The sequence below is a fragment of the Culex quinquefasciatus genome, chromosome 3, assembly GCF_015732765.1.
Source record: "Culex quinquefasciatus strain JHB chromosome 3, VPISU_Cqui_1.0_pri_paternal, whole genome shotgun sequence".
Classification (NCBI taxonomy): Eukaryota; Metazoa; Arthropoda; class Insecta; order Diptera; family Culicidae; genus Culex; species Culex quinquefasciatus.
Genome location: NC_051863.1, coordinates 27,554,032 through 27,567,014, shown reverse-complemented (window position 1 = coordinate 27,567,014; position 12,983 = coordinate 27,554,032). Strand labels below are relative to the sequence as shown.

The 12,983-nt window shown below is 33.6% G+C and overlaps 1 protein-coding gene across 22 annotated transcripts in view; it reads left to right on the top strand.

Annotated features, from left to right (window-relative positions):
* Positions 1–12,983, top strand: part of LOC6043570 (glutamate-gated chloride channel) — a 137,198-nt gene that overhangs the window by 16,281 nt on the left and 107,934 nt on the right. The gene's annotated exons all lie outside the window — the stretch shown is intronic.

The window sequence follows — 12,983 nt, the reverse complement described above, 5'->3', positions numbered from 1 at the left end:
GAAATTTTGCTTTTTCCGCGAAATCCCGTGAAATTGTATGTTTTATGTGAAATTGTAACGATATTTCTTTAAATAATTTATCAAACTGAAATAGGAATAAAAATAATCTTAGTAATTACTGCTAAGTAAAGCGGTTTAATTACTAATATAGAGTTAGTGATTTTTGACGATTTCGCGTACGGCTTTAACTTCGTGAAATTTATCAATTTTCTCAAATATGTTTTTAAATAGCAAAATAATAAATATTTGATCCATAAAAACTATTTAAGTAATTTTACTATTTTTCAATTGAAAAGTTTGATATGAACCATTTGAAGAATTGTTCCGTTTTTTCAGTTTTTTTTTTCAGTTTTTTTTTCAGTTTTTTAGAAACTAACTAAATTTAGTAATACATTCATTTGTTGTAAAACACATTGTGCTGCTATTTTATTTGAAAGGTATTGTTTCAATAGAAATTCAAATAATCCATCTTTGTTTTGTACAAAATAAAAGGAAGAGTATTTTTTATTTTCAAACAATCTTTTAAAAACATTTCCGATTTTTTTCTTAGTCCTGTTTAATTTGACCAATATTTGATTATTTGGGTGGATGATTCCCGTTAAAAAATATAAAATACACTTTTTTGTTTTCTGTTCTCATTTTGAATTAAATATTTCGATTTTGTTAGAAATTATATTATTTTTGCCTATTGATTTTAAATTATGTTTTTGATAAGTGAGATGAAAACTTAAAAAATATTTTTAATGGGCTTAGGCCGTTGCAAATATTTTTCAAAGTTTATGTCGCCCCCCCTTCAAAACCGCTCTGAAAAATCAGGGAGCAAAAAAATATTTTTATCAAATAACTTCAAATTTTTAAAGGAAACATCTAATCAACTGGAAACAATTTTAACGCATTTTTCCGCGTTTTAAATCATATTTTGTTGTCTGAGATCGATCAGTTTTTTTTTTCAATTTTTGTGAAATTCCAATGTGCAGCACCGCAAAAAGCTTTTTTTCGGCGAAAAAAAAATTTCATCAATACTCTGATATTTGGAAAACTAATGATTGCAAATAAACTGGGCAGGTGTAAAATGCATTTTAAAACACTTTTTTTATTCAAATGTTATTACCATGGCTTGTTGTTTAAATTTTTAATTTTTTTTGCCCCTCCCCCCCCCCCCTCCCTCGACTTTGGCCAGAGTCGAGGGACCTAAACTTCAAAAAATATTTGCAACGGCCTTACTGTCGCAAAAATTCCGATAATTTTACTCATTTTGGCTGAACAATATTGTTTAATCTTGCTTTGATATGAAATTTAATAAAATGCAAATCAGTGAGAACTTTTTATATTTACTAGTCGAATATTTAAAAAAAAAGCAGTTCAGTAAATGAGAAAATGCATACCCTACATTTTGTTTAAAAAATATAAAGAGCTCATCCATAAATCAGGTGGAACCTTTTTTGAAAGTTAGGAGAATTTTGGTTTTAGAGAAGTTTTTATTATAGTTTATTGAATAATAATATAAAATGAAGCATAATAAGTAGTTTCTGTGATTTAAACAGAAGATTGTCAGAGTTATTTTAACATTTTTCACGTTCCGCGAAATTTGCGTGAAATTTGGTGTTTTGAAATTTAGGTCCCCGTGAAATTTGCAATTTTCATGCGTGAAAAATCACTAAGCCTAGAGATGGTGTATATATCTTTTTTGTTTCGTATTTTTTATTGAGTAAAAGAAAGTTATGCTTTTCTGGCCAGTAGATGTTAAATTGCTTATAAAAATAATGAAGTTAAAAATTAAATAATCTAAAATTATAAATTTAGTTTTTTAGATATTTTGTCATTTGAAAAAAGATTGTTGAATTGTGGACAAAAAATATTTTTGGTCTTAGAAAAATTAGAGAAAGAAAGCTAAGAGTCTCAGGGAACAAATCTTTGGTTCATTTCTGTACTACACCCAAAGTTAAAGAACGAGAGGATAGTCCTCACGAAAAGAAACGTGAGGAAAGTGCTATATTGCGAGAGTATAGTCCTCTCGCGTGTTCATTCGTTCATTGGAACAGTTCATCCTATGAGTGGCATATATGGACAAACGACCGCCACTTAGTCACCGAACCATGGTGGCCCATACGGCAAAGGCACGGTTCAATATGCCGAAGGTCTTGGGTTCGAGTCTCGGCACCGGTACTTTTTTTTGATAGATGAACTTTTTTGGAAAATGAACCATGAGTAAAGTACTCTCGGTAATTTCGGGATTTAACCTCTCCGTCCGCACACAGTACCATTTTACTACCGAATCGTGATCTTTATCCTCTCGTATGCCGATGCCCAGTTCTGGGTGTATAAAAAACGCAAAAGTCTAGACAAATTATAAATTGCTTTTTCATTAATAAATGTCGACCAATCGTGCAAACCTGTCATTCTACGAAATCTGCTGCTCTCTAAGCCATCTGGCCCGTATCGCCGGATACACCGGTTGAGCTCATTACGCGGCGTGTAAACACACCCCAAATATCGGGCCAGCCAAATTGTACGCGCCTGTCAGTCAAAAAACAATTTGCTAAAATAAACAACTAGATAAACACAAGCGGGCGTCGCCGTGCACGCACCGATTTGAATTTCACACGCAGAAAAATATTCTGCGCGACGGAAACCAAGTCTGCACACGCAGTTTGACAGGTGTCAAACGATTTCCTTTCGTTGCACAAGTCGTAAACCGCTTTTGGCGGTGCAATTTGTGCGTGTCAATGTGTCTGTGTAGGTGCGCTGTCTGTGGTATGCACTTAAACATAGCATCAAATCGTGGTTTACCCGCGTGGAATATTTGATGACGTCGTCGTCCGTCAGTCGACACGAACCGAACCCAAGTTGGCCACGGTCTGTCAGCTGGCTGGCTGGCTAAGTCGTGTGGTTGTGGTTGTTTGGGGAGAGAGGGTGGGGGGGTTGAAGTGGGAGGTGGTAGTGACGCTTCTATCTGGCATGACGCCAAAGAGTCTGCCGCGGTTTTTTCGCGGCCTGCCGAGTGTCTTTTCGATTTATTTTATGGTTTTTTTTTTCGGTTCTTACAGAGCAAAAAAAAAAATCATTGGGAAACGAGAGAAACATGGAATGTGAATGGTAACGATGGTGAATGAAATACGGATTCGTTACTTAGAATATTACTACAGTGAAAACGATCAATCGTCAGCTGCATTTTTTTGTAACGTTCTTTTCTCGTCAGTTATCATTTCTCATCTCTTTGATTGCACACACACATTCACACACAAGATTAGAGCTCAACCCCTTAACAAAAATCGTCATAACCATCTTTTCACTTGCGCTAACGTTTTCATAGCGCTCAAGCTATACAATTGCATCCAACTACCGGCAATATATTCTCATGCACATGCTTTAGCTTTTCATGTGAACAATAATTCCGAAACGTGTAATTTGTTGGCAAGCGCTACCAAAAAAAAAACAAACACCCTGGGTCACTTAACGGTAAAACGGTAAAACCTATTTTCTGATTGGTTTCGATTAGAATAGACTCAGACCATCAACATGTCTCGGCTGAGTTTTCAAAAAGCCCTAAGAGCCACCGTGACCTTTAACACTAATTTTCGTTTTTCTCGAAAATGAGACAAAATTTCATTTATTTTTAGTTTAGGGCACTTGAAGGACGTGTAGATGAACAATCTCGAGCGTTTTTGATATTAATTTTTCATAAGTAGGTCGAATACCGATGTAAAAAGGACTTTGTTTACCAATGGCTCTTACGGCTTTTTGAAAACTACATTGTGTACATCTGTTTCCAAATTTAAAAGCTTTAAGTGCTCTGAAAACTGCTGTCCCTATTCAGACTGTTATCCTGATTCGCCCCAGATGACGGTAGTTTTATCCTGAAAATTGTGTTCAAATTATATGAACTTGGCAGCTGCTGTGCGCTGAAAGAAAAAAGTATTGAAATATGTTTTGTAAAATGCTTGTAAAATAACTCGAATAACTTTTGGTGATTGTAAAATTAAACAGAAATTTTCACAAAAAGCTGCTCTACTAGTTGGTGAACTTGGTTCTAGTGCATTTCCAGGAAATTTTCGTATTATCGAGCATCATTCAGACACCACCGCTTAGAGTGATGGGAATGGGAATATTTTCCCTACTTCTTGGATATTGTCTCATCAGTTTGAAGAGCAGTAAATAGTAATTTATAATGTAAGAAGCATAATTTTGAGAGTTTAAATGTTGTTGTTTTGATTAGGTAGCATATTTATATTTCATCGTATCAATCTGAAACAATTGAACTATGTACTTCAGGTTGTCCAATGTTTCGGAATCACTAAGTGACTTCTTATATTCCCCCATTTTCTATCTGAAATAAATTTTCAGACTGTTTTATTTTGAATATCTCAGGCAGCATTGTTATCTTATATTCTAAAAGAAACTCTGCTCTATAGCATCTGATAGACTCTTTCATTTCTTTTTTAAAAAATACAAAATTCATAAACTGACGATATTTGACATGAAATCAAAAAATAATCATTCTTTTTTAAACATTTTTTTTTTATCAGGCTTCATCATGCTCACAGAACCGGTTTAACCAGGCTTCAAAAAATAGTCTTCAAATTTGTTATATTGATAGCTGAAAAAGTTTCGAACAATTCTCTGAAATTTCGGTCATTAGATTTTTTTTGAATTTTTTATCCGACTGAAACTTTTTTGGTGCTTTTGGAATGCCCAAAAAAGCCATTTTTTATCATTAGTTTGTCCGTATAATTTTCCATACAAATTTGGCAGCTGTCAATACAAAAATGATATATGAAAATTCAAAAATCTGTATCTTTTGATGTAATTTTTTGATCGATTCGGTGTCTTCGGCAAAGTTGTAGACAGAACTACACGGTAAAAAAATTGTGATTTTTTATTTTCAACCTTTGTCACTAATACTTGATTTGCAAAAAAACACTATTTTTATTTTTTTCTGATATGTTTTAGGGGACATCAAATGCCAACTTTTCAGAAATTTCCAGAATTAACAAAAAATCTTTGATCGAGTTATGTTTTTTTATCAATACAGATTTTTCAAAAAATTGAAATATTGGTCGCAAAAATTTTTTCAACTTCATTTTTCTATGTAAAAATTTGCAATCAAAAAGTACTCTAGTGAAATTTTGATAAAGTGCACCGTTTTCAAGTTAAGACCATTTTTAGGTAACTTTTTTGAAAAAAAATCGCAGTTATTCATTATTATTCAAAATTAGTTTCCATGTTTGCCCAGCTTTGAAAACAATATTTTTGAAATGCTGAGATAATTTTCTATATTTTGCTTTTTGGAACTTGGTGGATACGACCTTTAGTTGCTGAGATATTTCCAACAAAGATTTAAAAGAGGAAAATTGTTGTTTTCTATATCTCACCCAAACAACCCACCATTTTCTAATGCCAATATCTCAGCAACTAATGGTCCGGGTTTTAATGTTAAAATATGAATCATTCGTGATATTTTCGGTCTTTTCGAAAACATTTTTTTTTCATTTTCTTTTTGCTAGTCGCATTTTAAAAGGGCGTAATATTGAAACTTCTGACATATTTATCGATTTATTTGTATGTTACCCCTTAAAAGAACAACGAACATCATTTAAATGTATGTAAAATAATTATGTTAAAAGTTTATAAAAAATCTTTTTTTTATTAAAAACTTTTTTAATAAATTTTTAAAAACATACTGTTTATAATAAGCAAAATGCCGTTAAGTCATCGCTGGAAGGTCCCTTCGAAGAGAACACGTTGGCACTCAATGGTCGATTGCGGTGGGTCACGTTATAGGTTTGATCTATTTTCGTTAGGCCGGTCGCAGTTTTTGAGTGTGTAGTGTATGTCGCTAGTAGTTTGCAGGAAATGCGATTTTCAAAAGTAGAAAAAAATTAAGCTGGTCAACATTTGCATCATTAGGGTGTAATAACAAAATCGTTTTTCTAACACATCAATTATTTTGCCTTTTTTCCTAAATTTATTTTTATTCAAATCGAAATTACTTGTTGAAAACTATTTTTCTGGTAACAATAAATCGTAAAAAAAAAACAATACAAACAGTACGTTTTCTCTAATATTTTTCGAACAAACCGTTTCCAAATTCTGCCAAAGCTTGCTATGTCCTACTATCAATTTTCCCACACAACAATATTTCTCCCTATTGAAGCATCTCAAGCGGTTGTGAATGGAAATCCCCACTTATGAGTGTTGCTGATCGAGTGTTTATTATTGGCATCGGACGACGGAGCGTAAGTGGACCACTTTTGGGAAATAGTCAATCTCAAAATATCTTGATCCAAACAAGAATAATCTTTGGAATATCAAATTTAATGCTCAACGAAGCTGTAGCAAATTATCGCAATGATTGTTGTGTCAATTCCCAATAGGATTTAAGAGTTCCTCATCAATGCTCTTAGTAAGACAACTATCGCGAAGGCCACCGCGACCCCCCTGGGAGAGGGCTGGAAAACTTCGCAGTGTGAACTAATTTTCATCGTTACGTTGACGCAGATGGCCATGATAATCTGTGGTGTGGTGAGCGCTCGCACTGCTGGCTCATCAACTTTATCATCGTCTTGGCTGGCAGTCCCAGACTTCACTCTAGTCCGGAGAAGTACCCTGGTGGAGAGTGACGGCGGTCGTCGACCAGATTAGGATGGATCGCATGAAATGAGCCATAATGGCCCCTCACAGCTGGAACTGATGAGCTGAGATTGCACCCACTGTGAGGATTGTGGAAAAGTTTTATGCCAGTGGTTAAAGAAGTTTTATGAATCGAAATTTCTTTTTTTATGAAATGATTGCACGGAGAAAAAAGAGTTCCCAAAATCGTGAACAAGCGTTCATGAAAATGAGAATCACGAACAAAGTGTTCAAATTTCATGGTACGTTTTTCAAAATCGTACCATGGAATTTGAACACTTTGTTCGAGGTTCCCATTTTCATGAACGCTTGTTCACGATTTTAAGAACTCTTTTTTCTCCGTGTGATAACTTGCGATTATTGCAACCCTGTCTAGATCATAGCATTCCAAATGAAATATACGTAATAATTCAATTTTGCTCATTCCAAAATGTCAACCCCGGAAAGGTCACAACGGAAGCTGGTTTGTGTGACCTTTGAACAAAAATTTGTTCGTCGTGACACACGACCAACTTCCCGGCTGATATTGCGACGTTTAGCAATTCCAATGTTGCCCATGTATCGTAAATCAAATAACTTCATAACTTCGCCTCGCTTCAAGTCGACCGGGCAACTCAAATATTGTGGAACATATATTTATACAGTCGTCATTTTATCAATTCGATTAAAGTCGTTTTTCAACACCCCGTCACCAGAACTCCCCAGATATTCCGCAGTATCGTGTGTGGAGATTCGATTCCAATTTGTTTTCCCTTCCCCCAGTTCAGTTCAGTAGAATTGCACTAACGAGGCTGCCCTGCCCAGGCCATCAACAACCATCACCATTTTCATCATCAGGCAATATTCCGTTCCAGTGCTGCTGGATCATGCTTTCATCCCGGGTTGATCTCCCCCGTTTCTCCCTCCCCCCCGTTGGCAACCGGGGTCGGCAGACAGACGCCCGAGCCCAGGGACGACGACGTCGCTGGTGACAACGATTTTCCACGAAACGTTGTACAGAGTGAGAACGGAAATAAAAAGAGAGAGAGGGAGAGTTTTTGCTACGGCGAGTGTAAAAATTGATTTTTAATTACGGCAATATCGCTCGACTTTTCCCGTTTCGGGGGGGTTCTCTCCGTAGCTGGGATGAAAAAGTCAGATCAACGGCCACGTTAACGACGATGGCAGCTCTACATCACAATATTGAGGTTGTAGGAACAGTCATTATTCCTTGGGTACAACAAAATGATGAGAATGGAACTGCGGATTTGATGAAATAATTGTTTTAGAGTACTTTAGTGCAAATCTCACGTTTCCAATATTCAAATTTACTTGCATTGCATGATTAAATGTTTATGTACAGAGCTGTATAAATTGGGTCCTAAAATGAAGCTTAGATTGCTGATATTAATTTTTACAGCGATAAAGCTTATTTTTCTGAGTACATAGACCTTTTGTACGACCACAAAGAGTTTAAAATGGATTTTCAAATCAATTTTGAAAAATTAACCTCGCGGTCCTTCTTGACAGAAAAGTTCCAACTTGACAGCTCATTCCAAGGAGATCAAAGTTGATCAAAACAATAAAAAAAATATAAAAATGTTGATAACAAGCCATAGTCTGAAGTAATCTGAACATTTCAATGCAAAAAGTGTTTTAAAATGCATTTTACACTAGTTCAGTTGTTTTCCAATCCTTAGTTTTCAGAAAAGGTAAAGTTTAACAAAAACAAAAAAATACCTTTTGCCTTTTTAGCGTTTGAGCAATTCTCTACGAAAGCGACCTTTTTTATTTTTGTATTTTTTGATCCGGCTGAAACTTTATACCCAAAAAAGCCATTTTGCATTTTTAGTTTGACCATATAATTTTCCATACAAATTTTTCAGCCGTCCATACAAAAATGAAGCATGAAAATTAAAAAATCTGTACCTTTTGAAGGAGTCTTTTGATCGATTTGGTGTCTTCAGCAAAGTTGTAAGGACAACACTTGAAAAAAAATGATACATGGTAAAAATTTTTCGGTGTTTTTTAATCTAACTTTTCGTCACAAAAACTTGATTTGCGAAAAAACACTATCTTTAATTTTTTTTCATTTTTTGATTTGTTTTAAGGTTGATGTCCCTTACCAACTTTTCAGAAATTTCCAGGTTGTGCAAAAAATCGTTGACCGAGTTATGAATTTTTGAATCAACATCGATTTTTTTTAAATTGAAATATTGGTCGCAAACATTTTTCAACTTCATTTTTGGTTGTATAATAAAATTTGCAATCAAAAAGTACTCTAGTGAATTTTTGATAATGTGCACTGTGTTCAAGTTAAAGCCAATTTCAGATAACTTTTTTGAAAATAGTCGCAGTTTTTTTTATATAAGTGCACATGTTCACCCACTTTAAAAAATATATTTTTGAAAATTCTATATTTTTTGCTCTTTGATTTTTGTTGATACGATCCTTAGTTGCTGAGATATTGCCATGCAAAGGTTTAAAATAGGAAAATTTACGTTTTCTAAGTCTCACCCAAACAACCCACAATTTTCTAATGTCAATATCTTAGCAACAAATGGTCCGATTTACAATGTTAAAATATGAAACATTCGTGAAATTTTCCGATCTTTTCGAAAACAATATTTTCATAACTTTTAAATCAAGATGATATTTTAACATTGAAAATCGGACCATTAGTGACTGAGTTATCGACATTAAAAAATGGATGGATTGTTTGGGTGAGCCATAGAAAACATACATTTTCCTGTTTTTAATCACTTGCATGGCAATATCTCAACAACTAAGGGTCGTACCAACAAAGTTCAAAAAAGGAAAATATAGAGAATTTTTTTTTTTCAACTTTTCAAAATATCTTTTTCAAAGGTGAGCAAACATGTGCACTCATCTTAAAAAGTTAAAAATTTCAACTATTTTCCAAAAAATACCTATAAATGGCTTGAACTTGAAAACGGTGCACTTTATCAAAATTTCACCAAAGTACTTTTTGATTGCAAATTTGATTTAACATAGAAAAATGAAGTTGAAAAATGTTTCGATTTTTTTAAAGAAATCAGTATCGATTACAAAAATCATAATTCGGTCAACGATTTTTTGCACAACCTGGAAATTTATGATAAGTTGGCTTTTGATGTCCCCCAAAACAAAACATATAAAAAAATAAAAATAGTGTTTTTTTTTTTTTTGCAAATCAACTTTTAGTGACAAAAAACTAAATAAAAAATGACCAAAAATTTGTTTACCGTGAATCATTTTTTTTTTCACTGTTGTCCTTATCCATACCTACAACTTTGCCGAAGACACCAAATCGATCAAAAAAATCATTCAAAAGATACAGATTTTTAAATTTTCATGCATAATTTTTGTATGGATAGCTGCCGAATTTGTATGGAAATTTATATGGACAAACTAATGATGCAAAATGGCTTCTTTGGGCATACCGACGGCATCATAAAAGTTTCAGCCGGATTAAAAAATACAAAAATAAAAATTCTTAAAAAAACCGATTTCGTAGAGAATTGCTCAACTGCAAAATAAATACACCAATTTCCAAATGTTTTTGTACAGTCCAGACTCGATTTTCCGAAGGCCTCGGAAACTTTCACTTCGGCTAATCGAACCACGAATTTTTTTATTTTCTTTGCCATATTTTTGATTGTCGATCTCAAGTATGTTAGGAACCTTAAGTGACCCTTAAAAACGCTAATGAAATTTAGAGTTTTTAAACCCAAGATGGCGGCTAAAACAGAGGTGATTAAATGTTGAAAAATTGCATTTTGTTATTAAATAGGCCATCAACCACCAATATTTGACTAAAACGGGGTAGCAGAACTTGAAATTGAGGACAAGACAATTAAAAAATTCCTCAATTTGCTCTTGTTTATGGTAAATACTTATATGAAGATGATAGGAAAAATAATTCCGTGTAAGATCCCAGCTGAGATAATTTTATTATATGAGAATATCCTAAGCTTAACTAAAATTTCACATGGACTCGATGTCGTTTTCTTTGTTTTCATTTTTTTAGACGCTATCAAAGCATAAGTGAGCAAATCGGTTGTACCCGACCCTCTCCGATTTCAATGAAACTTTGTAGATGTATTATCCTACGCTTATATAAGCCATTTTTGTGTAAATGGAGCCAATAGTACTCGAAAATAACATTTGAGAAGGGCGTAAGGTATTTAAATATTTTTGTATTTTGTAATTTAAAAATTACTGTATCTAGAAGCCGTTGCGTCGTATCAAAAAGTGGTCAGAGACAAACTTGTAGGAAATTTGACGGGCTTTCCGAAAAAAGAAAAACTGAAAGACAAAAACACTACACTTTTATGAGATTTTTTTATTTTTATGTTTTAAAAACAAATTTGAAGGTGAGCTTACGATTTTTTTTACGTTCAATTTTTTTGTGAAAATAGCCTAAAATGTTTCAAAAAGACTCACGAAAAATGCAGGGTGGAGCAACTCACCTAAAAAGATACACAAATTATTTACTGAAACTGTTTTTTTTTTCTTCAAAAGTGCTCTAAACATAAAAATTTTCAAAAACCGAACACGAAAGTCAATTCTCCAGACAATTTTACATAAAAGTCTCCATATTGACCATTGTCCTAAGTCCAATCCTTGTGATGTTACAGCGGTTTGAAAAATAAAAATGTTGAAAAAATAGGTTTTTCAGTCTCAAAAATATTTTTACCGGAAAGCTCGTTCTATTTCCCATAAGATTGTCTTTGACTACTTTTCAAAATAAGTCGTTTTTTATGATTTAAGCTAATTTACTCTTCAGGTTACTATTCTACACTGAAAAAAATATGATGTTTTCAGTTATGAGTTATGTAATTAGCTTATATCTGTGAGCCCATACATCCAATTGCAATGTGGTCAAAGACAAACTTATGGGAAATTGGACGAGTTTTCCGGTAAAAATATTTTCGAGACGGAAAAATCAAGTCTGTCATATAAAATTTGCCAAGAACCACCAAAAAACCTATTTTTTCAGCAATTTTATTTTCAAAACCGCTGTAACTTCACAAGGATTGGACTTAGAAGTCTTAGGACAATGGTCAATATGGAGACTTTTATGTAAAATTGAGTTGCTCCATCCTGCATTTTTCGTGAGTCTTTTTGAAACTATTTTCACAAAAATTTTGAAAAAAAAACAATCGTAAGCGCACCTTTAAATTTTACTTTTAAACAAAAAATTAAAAAATCTCAAACAAAAAATTGAAAAATCTCATAAAAAAAAAGTTTGTCTTTGACCATGTTTTGATGCGAAGCAACGGCTTCGAGATACAGCAATATTTAAATTACGAAATACAATAACATTTAAAACACTTACGCCCTTCTCAATTGCCATTATCGAGTAAAACTGGCTCCATATACACAAAAATGGCTTATATAAGCGTAGGATAACATGTCTACAAAGTTTCATTGAAATCGGAGAAGGTCGAGAAAAAAGTATCTAAAAAATTACTGTTTTGGGCTGGAATTGCTAAAATGCATTTTTTTATTTGTAGACCTTTCTAGTTATGTAAAAAGAATGGAACATAAGAATTTTTTAAGAAAAAATCCGATTGAAAAAAATTATGGTTTATTTGAATTTTAAAGCACAAAAAAGGACATCAAATGTTCAATTTTAAATGCTCCGATTTTAAAAGCTATCCAAAAGTTCAAAATCAGCCATCTCAATTCAGATGGTAGTCTAAATTATCACTAGCTTAAGGTACCGTCATCGGGGGCAAATCGGGTTTATGCACTTTATTTTTCGGTACTTTTGATTGATTTCGGTTAGAAAAGATACTGATCAACTAAATAAGTGCATCGATTTCCAATTTTATGCTGTCCCAATTCGGCGTCATCCATAAAGTATGTCACGCTCTAGGGGGGAGGGGGGTCTGAGAAAGTGTGACATTGCGTGTTATAAGTATAGGGAAAGCGTGACAAAGGAGGGGAGGGGGGGGGGGGGGTAAATTTTGGCTGATTTTAGCGTGACGTACTTTATGGATGAAGCCTTCTATAATTTCAATTTTTTAAACCCAGCAATTATATTGCAAAATTTATTTAATAGTTTCTTTTCTTTAATAAGTGTTAAAAGTGTTAGTAACAATTAATAATTATATATCTTATAAAATTGCAATTTACGTCTTCACCTTCTCTCCCAAAAGAAAGAGTCCTGGATTCCGTTTCCTTCCCAACTGTCTACTTCATGTGGGAACGTGGAATTGTGTGAGTATGTGTGTTGTTTCTTCTATTCCATTCAAAGCCATTATTGCGTTCAAAGTGCCAAAGTTTGCCTCCAGGAAAGAATAGCCAGAGAAGCAATAAAAATTCCTTTGATTCGTTCAATCAAAGGAAATCGGGAACAAAAGGTC